The following is an 18,801-nucleotide window of genomic DNA, read 5'->3' on the forward strand; positions in this document are numbered from 1 at the left end:
GGAGCTCGATTGGCCCCTCGTGTGGTGGCGCTGCCGAGACTCCGGTTCTCTCTCCCTGGAAGACAGCAGGCAAGAGGCAGACTGAGGGAGGTGATCATTATTCCTTGGTTGTATTGGGCTGGCGCTGCCGCGACGCGACTTGGAAAGGGGCCCAGAGCCGCCAGATTGGGCACGGAATTTGCGCGAGCCCCCCCTCTGCGCGAGCCTCCAGCGCGGAAGCCAGCGCGAGGCTCGTCGCAGCGGTTGTTGGAGCGGACATTGTGCAGCGCGACTGCTGTTGGGAGGGCTTATGCGAGCCCCGGCTGGAAGAGGGGCATTGTGCCGGCCACAGCGCGAGCTCCGGAGCGAATGTTCACTTCGTGTGCGCGCGCGCCTCGAGACACGCGCTGCTGAGGGCGTGTTGATCTCCGAGAACCCCGGTCCTCCCATTGTGACGTCAGCTGCCTAGCAACAGCTTCCCTACGCCTGGGAGCAGAACAAAGAACGTGGAACTTGCTTTGCCAAGCCCCGGATCTCCCATTGTGACATTGATGCTGCCTAGCAACCATATCTTCCCACGCCTAGGGGCACTGGAAGATCACAAGCTCATTGTGACGGCACAAATGTGGCACAATATGGTTCACATGCTGCTTGTGGCCTAGAATATTCGAAAAAAGAAAAATTGTTCTTTTATTTTTTTTGGCCAATTGTGCTCCGCAAATATATCTAAATCTGCATACAAGGAAAGATATTTAACTTCGTTTCTACAAAAGCTAGACTGCTGAGAACAGATCTACATTTGGTGTGGTTTTTTTTCTAAGTCCTTTGATTAGCCGCAAATCATGGCTACTTCCATTCCGCCTCCTCTCCCCTTCCTGAGTGAACCGGGACGGCCTCCCATTGCTTGGGACAGGTGGAGAGACATGTTTGAGAACTACCTGGTGGCCATGGGCGGAGAGAGGTTTCCTTCTGCGCATAAGAGGGCCTTACTCCTTCACAACCTTGGCATAGAAGGACGCAGAATTTATGATGGACTTTCTAGGCACCGTGCTCCAGAGGCTGATGACATGGATGAATATATGTTTGCCCTTAACCAACTTCGGGACCACTTTGAACCGAAAAAGAATGTTAGTTTTGAGAGACACAAATTTTTCCAGAGGGTTCAAGAGAAGTCGGAATCTGTGGAATCCTACATTGCTTGCCTCAGATCCCTGAGTTACACTTGCGAGTTTGAACATTTGACTGATTCCCTAATCAGAGACCAGCTGGTTAGATGCACTAATAATGTGAGAGTCCAGGAGAAACTTCTTGCAAAAGATATGAAATTGGATGAGGCAGTAGAACTAGCCAGAAGCATCGAGCAAACTTCAGAGTATGTCAAAGAATTTAGGATTGACAAACCAAATTCTTCATCGGCCTCTGTATGTGTTGTTAATCAAAAGAAAAAAAGTTGGCTATTCCACAGTCAAGAGAGGAAGTGGGAATGCAAGAAATATGTGTCCTCGTTGCGGCAGTTCAAGACATGGTGTGAACTATCCTTCCTGTCCGGCAAAATATGCAGAATGTTTCAAGTGCAAGAATAAAGGACATTTTGCTAATGTCTGCAAGAGTAACTCTGTCAATAGTATAGAGTTCAAGCCAATGGACAACGATGAAGATGGTATTGGAAAGGGGTACAGCATTCATGAAGTGTCCTGTACACAAGAATTCACCCCAAGACACATATTTGAAATTTCAGAGATGTCTGGGATGACCAAAGGTCCCGTGGATAAGTTTCAAGTTGATGGAGTTGAGCTCATAATGAAAGTTGATACTTGTTCCCCTTGGACGATTATATCCCAAGACACATTGACAAATGTTTTGGGGAAGAGCAATGCTGTTATTCGCCCTACTAATGTCAGGGTGTGTGGATATGCAGATTCTGATATAAATATCCTGGGTGAATTTCTTGCAGAAATAGCATATAAGGAAAGAGACTGCCAAGCCATAGTCCTTGTGGCGGAAAAAGGGACCTCTCTGTTAGGCTGGGAGGAGCAGAGGAAGTTGGGTTTAAGAGTACAGGCTAGTGCACCAGATCCTGTCACCATTGCTGAGGTGGGGGATTCCTGGACCAAGGAATTTCCACAGGTGGTTTCTGAGAGTCTGGGAAGGCTTAAAGAGTTTGAGCATCACATTAGACTTAAGAACAATGCCCAGCCAGTGGTGCACAAGGTACGCCAAGTACCACTGAACATGAGGGCACAACTTAAAGAGGAGCTTAATAGCTTGGTTGGCAAAGGGGTGATTGAACCAGTTGTAGCTACTGAATGGTTGTCTCCAGTTGTTCTGGTTACCAAGGCTAATGGTAAAAAGAGATTGTGTGTCGACCTACGCAGCCTCAATCAGAACATAGTGGTGGAGAGACACCCATTACCGAATATCTCAGAAGTTTTGTCCACACTAGGAGAACCTAAGTTATTTTCCATTATTGATCTCTCTGCTGCCTATCATCAGGTTCCGTTGTCTAAAGAGTGCCAACATTTGACTGCATTCATCACTCCTGAGGGTGTTTTCAAGTATAACCGAATGCCCTTTGGTTTGGCCTCTGCGGCATCAGTATTTCAGAGAGTAATGGAAACGGTACTCAAAGGCCTTGAGAAAGTAACTGTATTCCAAGATGACATTCTGATATTTGCCAACGATGGTCCTGAACATGATAAGATACTTAGGTCAGTGTTAGTCAGACTCAGGGATGCGGGTCTGATGGTACAAAGGGAGAAATGCAAAATTGCTGTTACGGAAGTGGATTACTTGGGGCATAAGATCTCCTGCAATGGTATTTCTCCCAGAAAGTCTTTAGTAGATAGCATTGTGAGTGCTCCTCAACCCCTAGATAAAGAACAATTACGCTCGTTCATGGGGTTGGCGGAGTACTATCACAAGTTTGTTGATGGTTTCTCTGCTATGTCGTCTCCTTTGAGAGATCTATTGAAAAAGGGCACCAAATATATGTGGTCGGAAGAATGTCAAAATGCCTTTAGTAAGATTAAGGATAGTATTGTGAAAGCACCTTCATTAGGAGGGTTTATTTCTGGCAGACGAACTGTGCTGGCTGTGGACGCAAGCACGTTAGGGCTTGGTGCTGCTCTTTTTCAGTATGATGGTAACATTGAACATGTCATAGCTTTTGCCTCCCGACCACTGAGGGGGGCGGAGAGCAATTATTCTGTGGTGGAGAGAGAGGCCCTAGCTGTATCATGGGCTGTTGCTCATTTGACATTTTTTCTATGGGGCCAGTCGTTTGTTGTAAAGACAGATCATAAGTCGTTAGTTCAGTTATTGGGCAGTGCAGAGTGGGCTAAAGGTTCACCTAGAATATCTCGGTGGATGATTGACTTGCTGGCATATGATTTTAGAATGGTGTATATACCTGGGGGAGAAAATGTTGTCGCTGATTGTCTTTCTAGACTGCCTGCACAGAATGAGAGCCTCAAGGATGTGAGTGTAGAGTGTACTGTGGGTATTTTTGAACTGGTACACAATGCCATAAGCAAAGAGGAATGGCAATCTGCTGATGTTAAGGATGAGGCCTTGGGGCAAGTCAAATTGTGGACCAAAATAGGTTGGCCCAGAAAAGATCTCATTGAGAAGAAATTTGATGTTTTTTACTGCATTAAAGAGGAGTTGAGCATGTCAGAGGATGGGTCTCAGCTCAGAAAAGGAATGAAGATAGTACCTCCCTGTGACAACAGGCCCAAATTAGTGGACATAGCTCACCAAGGCCATCTAGGTATGGGGGGTACCAAAAGGCATATCAGACAATCCTTTTGGTGGCCAGGGATTGACGGTCAGGTAGAGAGGTGTGTGAGGAGTTGCAAAGAATGTGAGAGAAGTGAAAAAAGCAAGATGGTTACGGAAGCTCCCTTAAGACCTGTCAGTGTTCCAAGAGAGCCATGGAGGAAATTAGCAGTGGATTTAATAGGGCCCATACAGGAACTGGGAGAGGATTTTAAATACCTGATTGTCCTGGGGGATTATCACTCAAAATGGGTTGAGTGGAAAGCCATTAGAGAAGCAACCACTTCACAATTGATTATTTTTTTTGAGAAGGTGTTTTACAGGGAGGGATTCCCCTCAGAGTTGTTTCAGATAATGGAGTACAATTCTGTTTGGACAGGCTGGTGGAGTTTCTTAATAGGTTTGGTATCAAACACTACGGGACAACACTTTACCAGCCTAGAGCGAATGGTCTTGTTGAGAGAGCCAACAGATTCCTAAAGGGAGGATTACAGTTAGCCATGGCTTCAGGTTTAAGGTGGCAGACAGTTCTCAGGGAGATGGTCTAGAACTATTGCGTGACTCCACACACTGTTACCGGCATTTCACCTTTCATGTCTCTCAGAGGAAGACAACCAGGGACAAAGTTATGTCCGGGCTGGTTGGATTTAGCGAGGAGTGTACATGTCAACAGGGAAAGGATCATGGATCTCATTAGAGAGGCTCAAGATGAGTACAAAGAGAGGTTTGATACAAAAAGGGGTGCCAAGGTGATGCCATGGTCAGTGGGGGACTGGGTTTATGTTAAGAATCCCAGGGTTTCTCCCAAATGTATTGCGAGCAAATTCATCGGACCCAAGAAAATTGCTGTGATCAGGGGGAATGTTGTCATCATGGAGGGTGGAGAATGTTGGTCGATGGCCAAACTGGTTAAGTGTAATAAGTTTGACAGTGATGTTGGTGAGGGAGCGAGAGAAGAGCAAGTTTCTTTTGAGCATGGAGAGGATGAACATATGTTTGAACTGAATGTGAGTACAGCTTTCAGTCGCAACAGCAGCTTGAATGCAAACAGGGTCAGGAACAAACCTGTCAGGTTGAATGATTATTACCTGGGTTAAATCTGCCACAAATTAAAGGAAAGAGATGTGTTCTGGTGTATTTATTATACTTCTTTAATTAGTCATGCATACATTACAATAAGACTTAGCAGAGTAGAGATATTGTGATGTCATGAAATTCTATTCAGAATGTTTTGGTTCTATTGTACATTCTAGTGTGGTCAGTTGGAGCCCGCCTCTCAAGGGGGTGCCTGCTGTCTGTGTATCTCCTACTTATTAAAGGACTTGTTTTGTTTGTTTTGTTTGTTTTATTCACTTATAATGCGCACCAAACCCGAAGGTAGCCGGGCGCAGCAGTACAGAAAAATGCAAAGCTTAGGTTGCAGGGTGGGGTCATGGGATACATACACTGTAAATACAAAATACAAATTATAGAATGCAAAATATCACAGGAAGGCAGCAGTTGCGGTTTACATGCCGAATGGATACAAAATATGATAAGATAATCTATGTACAAGAGAGTGGGACCATAAAGATCATGATGAAATGTATGTTCTAGGGTAGGGTGAAGGATAAGTGGGCGCCAATAGGCTATTCATTAGCAGTCCTTAGCAGATTGATGTAGTTAGTTCTGAATTTAGGGAAGGGCTGTGCCTTGCGTAGAGGATTAGGCAATGAATTCCATAATTGAGCTGCTTGCACCGGGAAGCTACTACCCCCCGCCTTAGATAACCTGAATCTAGGAATGATGAGGCTGTTGGAATTTGCAGTTCTGGCAGGGCGCGAGTGATTTCTTTTTGTGAGTTTATTGCAGAGATAGCTTGGTGCTGCATTGTTCAAGGCTTTGTGAACCAGGGATGCTACTTTGAGGTGGATTTTGTTTTGGGAGGATAACCAGTTGTTTTGACGCCTGATGTTTGAAATATGTGATCTTTTGGGTACACCAAGGGCGGCTCGTAGGGCATTGTTTTGAAGAAATTGAAGTCGGTGGGTAATGGATTTGTTTGCTCCGATGTAGAGGTCATTACAATAATCAAGCCTCGAAAGGATTAATGCTCTTGCTAGGATAAGGCAGTTGTTATCGGAGAGAAAATGCTTGCCTGCTCTAATGAGCTTGCATGTGTAGGCGGTGGCAGATGCCAATGACTTCACCTGCTTATCAAAAGAGAGGGTGGCATCCAGATAGAAGCCAAGTGTCTTCACATCTTTGGAAACCTTGATAATGTTCCCGTCAATTTCAAATGAGGTATAATCCTGACTAAGTTTCTTCATGCTAGAATGTGTCCCTAGGATGAGCAACTCTGTTTTGTCATCGTTCAGGCATAGACCGTGGGTTGCCATCCATGCCTGGACGATGATATACACCCTGTTCACCAAGGCCAAATCCTTGTTGTAGTCCCCGGAAAGTGGGAGGAGAATCTGGGTATCATCTGCATAGTTGGTGTAGGTGATACCAAGATGGTCCAGATCATCAAAAAGGGGCTTAGTGAATATGTTGTAGAGAGTCGGGGAGACGCATGAGCCCTGAGGGACTCCACATCGGATGGGGATTGGGTCCGCCGCTGCCGAAGGGGAGAACACCCTCATGGTCCTATCACTGAGGAAGGATTCAATCCAAGATATGGCCTCCTTGGAAAAATGTGCGGCAGAGTCTAAATGGCTGCAAAGTACTCCATGGTCTACAAGGTCGAATGCCGCCGAGAGGTCCAGCAACAAGAGGAGAGCCATTTTACCTTTATCTCTTATTTCATCTATTTGTGCCTTTAGGTCGATCAGGGCAGTCTCTGTACCATGTTGTGGACGGAATCCTGATTGGCGCTCTCCTAAGAGTTTATGTTGTTCCAGGAAACTTTGGATTTGATTGTAGGCGATCTTATCCAGGATTTTGAGCAGGAAGGGGACAGTTGTAATGGGGCGGTAGTTTGTGGGTATAAGAGGGTCTAGCGTTTGCTTTTTAAGCAATGGTAGCACCCAGGATTGTTTTAAATTGGTGGGTACCGTGCCGGACGTGAATGAAGAGTTGACAAGTTTGGCAATAAACAGGGAAAGATCTCTAGCTGCGTCTTTTATAAGCTGGGCAGGGCAAGAATCACCCTGGCAGTTAGACGGCTTAAGAGAGAGGATGACTTTCTCCACCTCGAGAATCGATGTTTTGGAAAACATGAACCGTGTGACTGTGTCCTGGGTCTTTGGGGTAGGGTCTGTAGTGAGGTTGTTAGGATGGAATGATGAGTAAGGGAGGCTTTCTTTTTGGTTATTTTCGTTTGGAGTAGAGAGATTTTATTGGATAAGGCTAGCTGAATGTTGGAGCACCAAGTTTTGTCTTTGGTGCATGTATCCGGGATGGGGATGGGTGACTCTAGTTCTTTGAGGATGGTGAATAGTTCCCTCATGCTTGAATTGGCGTTGGAAATCCGCTTATTAAAGGAGTTCTGTTTGGCCAGATGGATTTCTTTTTTATATTGGGAGGAGATTTCTGTTAGTTTCATTTTATGGTCTACTGAAGGGGTGAGCCTCCATGCTGTTTCGCAGCTCCTCTTAAGTAGTCGCAAATCCTTTAGTTTGGGGGTAAACCATTTATTTAGGTGAGATTTGGGTTTACTTTTTCTGAGTTTCAAGGGTGCGATGTTATCAAGGGTAGTTAGCATGATTTTGTTGTACACGTTGACTAGTGTTTCTGGGTCTAGATGATCTGCTAGTCCGTTAAGTGTAGGTAGAATGGCCGGCATCACTTTATCTCTGGTGATGCTCTTTTTGTTTCTTGTTGGGCAAGGCGGGGCCATGATGGAGGCTGGTGGAGGTGGTCTGGAGGTAGATAGTTCAAATGACAGGAAGAAATGGTCTGTCCAAGGTTGAGGGATAATAGCTTTGATATTGGCAGTGCAATTATAGTCTACTAGCCAATCAAGGATTCTTCCCTTATTGTGTGTAGGTTCAAGAGTTTTTTGCGTCATGCCCAGATTAGAGAGGGCATTGGCAATGATGGTGGCATTTTTATCTGAAGGGTCATTGAAGCCCAGATTGAAGTCCCCTAGGACAAGTAGTTGTGAAGAGGTTTTGAGGTTGTTGGAGAGTGAATTATGGAGATCCTCCTCGAAGGTCCCTAAGGGACCAGGAGGTCTGTAGATGAGGTGGATCGTCAAAGTTTGGGAGCTAGCTAGTGGAAGTTTGATAGTAAGTGATTCACATGAGTCAGTTGCTATTGTAGGTGAGGTTCTCATATCTAAGCTAGTCTTTGCGATGATGGCAATGCCACCGCCGCGCGTGTTGGTTCTATCTTGCCTGAATATCGTGAAGTCTTCTGGGATGGCTAAGGAGAGTAGGGGTCCTGCTGCGTTGTGCAGCCAGGATTCGGTGATGGCGATGAAGTCCAGATTGTCGAGCACTATCAGATCACAGATATCTGTGGCATGTGCTATCAGGGATCCTGCATTTATTAGTCCTCCTTTGAGTAGGTGGTTTGACGGATGAGGTGGTACAGTTTTGGTCTGGGTAGTGGGAGGAAGTCTCCTGTTTTTTCGGGGGACGTTGGTGTTGGGCTTCTGGGTATTGGATCTTTTGTTGTTGGGAGGTAGGGTTCTAGTCAGAGGCTCATAAAGTTTCGAGAGTCTAGCTCTGAGCCTAGAGTTTCGACAAAGTAGACTACATGGGTTGCTGGGAAACTCGGATAGGGGATTCAGATCCGGGTGTTCCATACTGGTGTCAGTAGAGAGGGTGGTCATGGTGGAATTTAGAGGTCTTGTGAGCATAGTGGGGGGGCTACTGTCCTCTCTATGGAGGAAGATAATTGCAGATAGGTACAATAGCAGGCTGCAAAGTGTGATACTCATGATGTGGAACTGGATACACCGGGCACGGTGGGCATAGATCAGCTTAGGCAATGGCTAAGTTGACTAAATTGCACAAGGCACAGTGGGAAAAGATTAGCATAGGCAATGGCTAAATTGCACAAAGGCACAGGGGGCATAGATTAGCATAGGCAATGACGAAATTGACTAAATTGCACAAGGCACAGTGGGCAAAGATTAGCATAGGCAATGACTAAGTTGACTAAATTGCACAGGGCACAGTGGGCAAAGATTAGCATAGGCAATGACGAAATTGACTAAATTGCACAAGGCACAGTGGGCAAAGATTAGCATAGGCAATGGCTAAGTTGCACAAAGGCACAGTGGGCATAGATTAGCATAGGCAATGACTAAGTTGACTAAATTGCACAGGGCACAGTGGGCAAAGATTAGCATAGGCAATGACTAAGTTGACTAAATTGCACAGGGCACAGTGGGCAAAGATTAGCATAGGCAATGACTAAGTTGACTAAATTGCACAGGGCACAGTGGGCAAAGATTAGCATAGGCAATGGCTAAGTTGCACAAAGGCACAGTGGGCATAGATTAGCATAGGCATAGATTAGCATAGGCAATGACGAAATTGACTAAATTGCACAAGGCACAGTGGGCAAAGATTAGCACAGGCAATGACTAAGTTGACTAAATTGCACAGGGCACAGTGGGCAAAGATTAGCATAGGCAATGATGAAATTGACTAAATTGCACTAGGCACAGTGGGCAAAGATTAGCATAGGCAATGACGAAATTGACTAAATTGCACTAGGCACAGTGGGCAAAGATTAGCATAAGCTTGCAGGTGACCAAAGTCAAGATGTCAAATTAATGGTTCCCCTTTAAGAGATGTAGGGTAAAAAGCCCCTGGGCTTACCATGGTAGTATGGGTCCGTCAGACAACGAGCAAAGGTCCTTGCAGCATTTAGGGAGCAGGCTACGCCTCCCGTGCACCGAACAGGGCGCAAAACAGGGCCTTTGTATGGCCTTCGTGTAAGCCGGCGTATTCGCCTGCCGGCTGAAGCAGAGGGCTTAGTAATGCCCAGATCGAGGCTCAGCCTCGCTTTGATGCCGCGTCGCGCCCGGCATGGGGAAGTCAGGCGAACGGGAAAGACCTAGTCAGGCAGGCCGCCGTGTGCAGTGCAGCGGATCTGCACTTGCTGCTGCCGGGTGGTCTGCTGGATGGGAGGGGGGGCTCCTGCCCTCCACCCTCGTCGAAGGTCGTCAGGAAGGGGGGTCCTGGGGGCAGAATAGCGCCTTTTATAAGGCCTTCGTGTAAGCCGGCGTATTCGCCTGCCGGCGGAAGCAGAGGGCTTAGTAATGCCCAGATCGAGGCTCAGCCTCGCTTTGAGGCCGCGTCGCGCCCGGCATGGGGAAGTCAGGCGAACGGGAAAGACCTAGTCAGGCAGGCCGCCGTGTGCAGTGCAGCGGATCTGCACTTGCTGCTGCCGGGTGGTCTGCTGGATGGGAGGGGGGGCTCCTGCCCTCCACCCTCGTCGAAGGTCGTCAGGAAGGGGGGTCCTGGGGGCAGAATAGCGCCTTTTATAAGGCCTTCGTGTAAGCCGGCGTATTCGCCTGCCGGCGGAAGCAGAGGGCTTAGTAATGCCCAGATCGAGGCTCAGCCTCGCTTTGAGGCCGCGTCGCGCCCGGCATGGGGAAGTCAGGCGAACGGGAAAGACCTAGTCAGGCAGGCCGATTTACGAACTTATTCATGTCTGGACATCAATCTTAACAGGTGGGGCGGCTTTAAGGCGAGGTGTGGGAGGGAGGAAAGGGAGGAGTCAGTTTACAGACAAAGCACAATAGAATATGATATAATCTGGGTATCACTGATCAGGCTCTGGCCTGACTGACCTCTTTCCTCTCTGATCGACCCTCTCAGGTCCAACTTGGGTCCTTCCTATCATCTATCTTCCTCTCTACCTGTGGTGTTCCCCAGGGGTCTAACCTCTCACCCTGGATTTTCAACCAATACCTGGCAACTCTCGCTCACTGCATTGCCATTTTCTGCTCAAATTTCCATTGCTACGCTGACGACACTCAACTCATTTTCAGGTTGCCCTCAGCCATCTCCTCTCCCTCTCTCATCTCTGATTGCCTAACTGCCATTCAAGATTGGTGTGCCGCCAATGATCCTTGTCTGAATGCCAGCAAGACTGAGATCCTCTTCATCAGCACACCTTCACCATCCTTTCCCCACACTCTCTGGACGGCTTCCCTTGGCCCTCCTCCTAACCCCACCTGCGAGGCTAAGAACCTTGGGGTCATCTTTGACTCCATCCTTTCCTTCTCAGCCCGCATCTCTGAGGTCTCTAAAAAGTCAATCTTCCTACTGCACCTCCTCCTCAGAGGTACTCTGCCTTTCCTCTCCTTCCCCCAGAAGCTCATGGTATCCTAAGCTCTGGTTCTCTCTAGGTTGGACTATTGTAACAGCCTCTTTCTAAATCTACCTGCCTCTACTCTCTGTCCTCTACAACTAATCCAGAACAGGACTACAAGACTTGTCCTTGGCCTCAAGTCCTGGGATTGTATCTCTCCAGCTCTGAAATCTCCCCATTGCCTCCCAGTGGATGCAAGGATTAAATTCAAAACTTGCACTGGGGTCTGTATCTGTACCCATACAGGACCCTCTGTGTCCACAAGGCTTTCTGGGGCCTCGGTCCAAAATACCTTCAGCTACCCCTCCGCAAATACCTCCCCTCTCAAGATATTCGCTCCTCTCCCTCAGGGTCAGTCGTTTTTCAAAGAAACGAGCTGGGGGTAGATCTCTGTCTTCGGCGGGGGCCTCCCTCTGGAATAACCTCCCTGCCACTCTAAAACTTGAGGAGAACCCTCTCCGGTTCTGAAAGCACCTCAAGACCTTCCTCTTTTCTTCTGCCTTCGCTCCCCCTCTCCCCTGCTGATCTGTTCTCTCTTGGCACCGTGCACCTGGCCACCCTCTGTCCTCTGGGCCCAGGTACCTGCTCACCCTGCCGCCCTCCTACACTGCCTCCGGGCCATCCCTTGCACTGGGGTCTGTATCTGTACCCATACAGCCCCCCTTTTTCTTCCTGCACTTATCAGACCTACCCTGTCTGCTGCCTTAAACCTAGCACTTGCAAATTGCTGGCTGCACTACCACTGTTTGTTGACTTTATTATTTATTTATTTATTATTATTTATCTGTTTCTCCTCTGCTCAGCACTTTCCACCTCTCCCCCCTTCCATGCATTTTTCCCCTCCCCTCTCCAATGCACTTGCGCGTTCTCTATGTCACTGGGCCTAGTAAGATTGCTGTTTTGTTCTCCCCTGTTACCCTCCCTTGCCTTGTAACGCTCTGAAACACTTGTGTACGAGCGCGATAGGAATAACATATCAATATTAATATGGAATTTATAATGCACCTATACACAAGTGTTTCAAGGCGTGACGAGGCAAGGGAGGGGACACAGAACGAAGACAAACAACGGTCATACTAGGCCAAGTATCATTCAGATCGCGCAAGTGCATGGGAAGGGGGAAGGGGTACAGTGGAGTACATGGGTTAATAGATTAATAACACTAAGTAATGTACTGCCAGCAGGTGGCAAGTGCAAGGGTAAGAGCAGACATAAGGTGTCAAGTGCTGGTAGTGGGACTGAAGGGGTACAGAAACAGTCCCCAAGTGCGAGGGCTGCCAGGAAGGCAGTGCAGGTGAGCGCCTGGCGAGGGAGGGCCCGAGATAAGAGGGTGGCCAGGTGACCAGTGCAGTATCAATATCAACCAGGTAGTCAGCAGGAGAGAGAAGGCGAGAAAAGCAGAAGCAAAGAGAAAGGTTTTGAGGTGCTTCCGGAACAAGAGATGATTCTCCTCAAGTTTCAGGGAGGCAAGGAGGCTGTTCCAGAGGGAGGCCCCGGCCGAAGAAAGAGATCTGCAACCAATTTATTGCTTGAAGAAGCGACTGACCCTCAGGGAGTTGGAGGCGGATGAGCGAAGAGCTCGAGAAGCAAGGTATTTATGAAGAAAGCGTTAAAGGTATAGAGGCCCCAGAAGGCTTTGTGGACAATGCATAGGGTTTTGAACTTAATCCTCGCAGCCACTGGGAGCCAGTGTAGAGATTTCAGTCCTGGAGAGATACGATCCCTGGGCTTGAGGCCAAGGACAAGTCTTGCAGTACTGTTATCGATGAGTTGCAAAGGGCGGAGGGTAGAAGCAGGCAGATTTAGAAAGAGACTGTTGCAATAGTCAAGCCTAGAGAAAACCAGAGCTCTAGAGACAGTGAGCTTCTGGGGGAAGGAGAGGAAAGGAAGAATACCTCTGAGAAGGTGCAGCTGGTAGTGTGACTTCTTAGAGACGTCAGAGATGTGGGTAGAGAAGGAGAGTGTGGATTTGAAGAAGGTTTTTTGCCTCACAGGTGGGAGCAGGAGGAGGGGCAAGAGAGGCCAGCCAGAGAGTGAGAGGAAATGAGGGGGCGCGTGTGCTGATGAGGAGAATCTCGGTCTTACTGGAATTTCCCCCTTCCCCTTTCACCTTTCTCTCTCTCACCTCTTGTACCCCTGTCTTCTTTTTTATCTTCCCCGCTTCTATCCTAAATCCTCCCCCTCTTCCTACTGACTCATTCTTCTCCCTTCACCTTATCCCTTTCCTTCCCCACCTACTCCCTTCTTCATCTTCATATGCAAAGTGTTCTACATGCTGTTTTACTGATTTGATTCATATATGTTGTCATTTCTTCTACTGTTTTATGTTCTATGTATTCTTGTTGTTAAACTGTGAAGCGCTTTGGATTAAAGCGCTATATAAAACAATAAATACAAATACAAATAAATACAAATTAAGGCATGGATGGCGGACAGACAGTCAGAGATGAGAGAGGAGAAGAGGTGGCTGAGGGCAGCCTGAAAATGAGCTGTCATCCGCATAGCACTGGAACTTGGGGCAGAGCGCTGCAATGCGGTGGGCAAGAATTGCCAGGTACACGTTGAACAGTGAGGGAGAGAGGTTAGACCCCTGGGGGACTCCACAGGTAGAGATAGAGATAGAAGAGAGGAAGGACCCGAGTTGAACCTGGGAGGGTTGGTCAGAGAGGAAAGAAGTCAGCCATGCCAGGGCTTGCCGGGCGATTCCCAGGATATCACAGAGACGGTTGAGCAGGATGGCATGGTTAACCATGTCAAAAGCAGAAGAGAGATCAAGTAAGATGATGACACAGGGGGTGTTGAATCAAGGTGGGAGAGAAGGTCTTCACGGATGTTCAGCAGAGCAGTTTCCGTGCTTCTGGAAGCTCTGAAGCTAGACTGGTGATCATGAAAACAACCAACAGATTCAGTGTGGAGAATGAGCTGGGAGATGGCCAGCCTTTCCAAGAGTTGGCCCAGAAAGGGGGCGATGGAGATTGGGCAATAGTTAGCCGGACAGGACGGGTCAGCCAAGGGTTTCTTAAGGAGAGGGTGCACAAGAGAGTGCTTCAGGGGGGAGGGGAATACTCCGATGGTGAAGGAGTGGTTACAAAAGTTGGCCAGGGAGTCAGTGTGGTCCTTGATGGTTTTGGAGGAACAGGGATGAACCTGTTCTAATGAGACTTTCATAGATTGGACTTGTCTAGAAACCTTGTCTGGGGAAAAAAAAGGGAAAGGCAGAAAAGGAAGGAGGAGAGGGGGCTGAAGAGGGGCCAGATGAAGAGCAGGGAGTAGAGGGAGGAAGGTGAGAGGAGGAGAGAGAGGACAGGATGTCCTGAGTTTTAGAGATAAAATGAGAAGCCAGTGCCATGCAGAGGGCTTGGGAGGAGGCAGGAGAGGTAGAGACTGCGGATGGATTGGCCAGTTCCTTGCAGATTTTAAAGAGTTCAGCCGAGTTGTTAGATGCCGCAGAGATGCAGGATTGGATATGAGCTCTCTTCTTGGTGAGGACAGAGAGCCGGTATTGCCTTTGGAGCAGGCGGCAGGCCAGTTTGTCAGGGGATGTGCATGAAGAGCGCCATTTCCTCTCAGCCACCCTGCACTTGTGTTTGAGGGTGACGAGGTCAGAGTCATACCAGGAGTTGCATTTGGCTTTGGGCTTCAGGCGGATCCTCATGACAGGGGCAAGAACATTGAGAGCGTTAGAAATAGCAGAGTGGAGCATGGAAAGGGCTGTCAGGGGGTGAGTCAGCCAAAGGGGGATGGTGGGGGAGGAGAAAGAGGCGGCGAAAGCCTCGACTGAAACGCGCTTCATGGATCGGATGACCGAGAAGGTGGGTGGCAGTGCTGGAGTTGGCTTGGCCTGAGGGGTAGAGAGGGTGAGCTGAGGAAAGGAGAAAGGGATCACTCCAGGAGAGGGAGTGGTGAGAGGGATAGAAAGGGGAAGGTCTGATGAGATCCGAACATCCAGAGTGTGCCCTGCAGAGTGAGTCGGGCCCAAGGGGAGGATAGAAAGTGAGAGAGAGTTGCAAAGGTCGCAAAAAAAGTCCAGAGGAATGACAGGAAGCATCCAGGTAGATGTTGAAGTCTCCAAAGAGGAGGAGTTGAGTGGTTGAGACTAGGAGGGAAGAGGAGAGGTCCGCCCACTCAGAGAGGAAGGGGGAGATCTAACCAGGTGGCTGATAGATAGTTGCCACAGTAAGGGAATGGCTAAGAGAGAGAGAGAGCCTGCAGTCGAGGCATTCAAAAGAGGAGTAGGCCTGCATAGGAATGACAGAGGCAGGAATCCACTCAGGGAAGAACAGGGCTACACCCCCTCCAGAGTAGTTGTTCTCCAATGCTGACTATGTCCACGCCTTATTCCTGTGTGACGCTGAGGGGAAATTGTACACTTGAGCTGGGTAGACCCCAGCTCAAGCGTCTGATACTGGCAATGAAGCAGTGGAGCCTCTACAGTCATTAGCCTCTCAGGAAGATTGCAGGAGACATCTGTTGTTTAAGAAGGCAGAGCATCGTGCAACGCAAGGCCACAGTCAAGGGCCAATTTATTGAGGTGGTCGGCGGAGGCACACCTGCTAATGGCTGTGCTACGTGACCAACATGGCCTGGGAGTGCGCCGCAAATGACAGGGCACCAAATGTGTACCATGCCACAAAGTGCAGTAGAAGGCCAGCAAAACAGAGCGGATGTCTCCACAGTGATCACGGAAGGTGAGGAAGACGGAGATAAGAAAAAAACAGGGCAAACAAACAGAAGGGAGCCTGCTGGGACAAGTGTTGCCAGAGGACACTGGGGCAGCACCCCATTTCACGGTAGCATAGCCCAAGCTGAACTGACGCAGTACCCTTGCTCTTACAAGCGTCAACATGTCAGATGCTGGAAACCTCACAGTGCCGGTTACACCGCAGGCAGGCCTACCCCCACGTCTGCAAGAGAACCTGGAAATGCAGTTACCAAGCCATTTCAACATTACGGAGACGGCAACTTGAGTCCAAGGTGGGTCAGGTGGGCTAGAGACTTTGAGGTGTACTTCAGAGCCACAGGACTACTAGATGATGACAAGAAGAAGTGCCTACTCTCTCTAACAATAGGGTTGCATGTCCAAAACATTGTGGACAAGTTCCCAGAAGAAACCATATATTCATATGCCGTCATCCGTGTGGCACTCACCAAATATTTTACACCACATACCAACGTGGACTATGAACGCCATGTATTTCATACTACTAATGAAAACAAAGGGGAAACGATGGACACTTTTATAATGCGCTTACGGATTCGCATGAAACACTGTGCTGAGCTAGAGTCTGGATTACCCAAATGAATTCTGAGTGAATTTTTGTGAAATAAGTCACTGGCCTAATATGAACTAGAGTGACAGGCAAAACAAGTATAGCAAGAATAAAAATCACACCAGTACAGGGCGATTTGATGAGGGGTGTGCTGCTGTGTTATGGAGAAGTGGGCATGACACATGGACGTGTGAGAGGCTGTGTTACAGCACGGGTTGTTCATCACTGTACCAGGCATTGTGTTGTGCAGAAAACTGGAAACTGAAAACTGGATTGAAACTTGGAAAACCTATACTTGCCGCCCACGCATTGTTGTGCACCAGCTTATAAGCCTTGTGAGACTGCGACTGCCACCCGTTTCCTCTGGCGCCCCATGATTGCCAATAGAATTACAGCATCCCATAAACTATACTGTAACCATCCTAGCCTTAACTGAGTAAACTTTGCTCGTGAATGTTTGCTTTCCAATATGTTACCTAGTATACTTGCCTTATGCCAGCCTGTCTATTCCATATGCGCATCTCTCCTATTGTATAGCCCTAGACGCCTATGTACATGTTCCATGTCAGATTTGGTAGATTTACCTTGCTACGCCTGCAAATAGATAGCAGCCCTACACTGTATTAATCTAATATTAATTCAGTATCCTAGACTCTTAGGTACATGTTCCATGCCAGATTTGCTAGATTTACTTTGCCATGCCTGCAATAGACAGCTGTAAACAAGAAAGGGTTCTGTCTGTAGGGATACTGTTTGGTTGCACACTTATTCACAGTGCAAATTTAATTACATAAACGGCACACTGGCAGCATATTATTTACTGACAAGTTGTGCAAGGCTGTTTCAAAAATGCAGTGCAGGCACTCAGAGTGAGTTACAATTTGTTTTACTGGTGGTGGACACATTCATTATTAAGAACATACATCAAAATTAAAACAATTCTATGAGTGAATGTACATCAGAACCCAAGGGGGTTCATATAACAAGAAACAAGTTGTCTCATAATAAACAGAATATATCAGTAAGATTCCAACAAACTATATATTTTGTACATGCAAGGGTGAGTTACCTAAGTACATGAATACTCAAGCCAGACATGTATCAGCATTGCTTCATGCTCAGTGTACATGTGGCAATGAAATCTCAATAGTGTTCATTATTCTCACATGTAGTGGAGGAAAAGAACAAAGACATTTCTAACTACAAATGCATTTCTTCATGCAGGATTGCAATTTCTTATGAACACTGTAGGTAAAATGTCAGAGATGGAAAAAGAGTCCCAGAAAATAGAGTCCTTCAGGTACACACAATTCTGCACCTAGTGCTTAAGAAATGGACATCATGTATAATGTTATTTTCATATTTTCAGGGGGATTTTTCCTCCATTTTAGGCCTTAGGAGGGTCTATTCAAGCCAGGCTGTAAGGTGACCTTGTAGTAAGTCGACGTCTAGACTGTAAATCAGAAACCCCAGACAGGGTGGAACCAGTCAGCAGCAACAAAAGGTTATGCTGATGTTCGCAGACGTTTCGCAAATGTCGTGGACAAGCCTTCTTCAGGAGCCAAGGCGCTGATCCACTTGACAGGGGCAGCAACAGGTGGGGTTGCCCAGCTGGCTTGTAAGTTTAAAGTTGGAGGGTGGGTAGCCTGTGCTTTAGAAGGCAATTCCGACTTGTTCACCATCCAAAAGTTGATACTGGGACACTTAATGTCCAGGGAGCAGTTAGTGACAGGGTTGAATTGTGTCAGTCTCGGGGAGCCAGTGAAGCCGTGCAGCACAAAAGAAAATGCATGCTGCAGGACTGGAGGTATGGATGGAGCGATCCGTTTACTTTTCCGTGTTGTACAGCTCTGCCGGCGGTAGACTGCTAGATGCTGTGATAGACAGTAGCCCTACACTGTATTAATCTCATATTAATCTAGTATCCTAGACTCCTATGTACATGTACCATGCCAGATTTGCTAGATTTACTTTGCCATGCTCGCATATAGACAGCAGCCTACACTGTGTTAATCTAATATGTGTGCTATATGTTCAGCTGCCAAATTATAGACCTGTGGACCTACGGGATTATGTGCTCGACCCTAACTTCAAGTCCTATCTATGAAGTTAGCTTTGATAGCAGCCTACGCTTTATTTCTATCTACGGTCCACCTCTCAACTAGCTCCACACACACGATATGCACTTCCCACCGCTCTACACAGTTCTACTAAGGACACTCCTCTATATAATCACCCTACAAGATCTCACTTTGTTACAATACCCACCTCCACTAGCCTCTGCGCATAACCTCCCTAAGCAGGTTGACATGATCACCAGACCTTGTACTTTAACACAGAGGAACCTCAAATTACGCGCAAGACTCCCAAGATTGTACGACCCTTTAACTAAAATAGCGTCAAGTAATGTTACTACTAGTCCTTGCAAAACCAGCCACCCCCAGGACCCCCTTCAACTTAATAGCAGACTCTTCCGAGAGCCCATTTATGCCCCGAAAAGTAATCACAAGGTACAGCC

The sequence above is a fragment of the Ambystoma mexicanum genome, chromosome 11 (assembly GCF_040938575.1).
Source record: "Ambystoma mexicanum isolate Mex_15411 chromosome 11, UKY_AmexF1_1, whole genome shotgun sequence".
NCBI lineage: Eukaryota > Metazoa > Chordata > Amphibia > Caudata > Ambystomatidae > Ambystoma > Ambystoma mexicanum.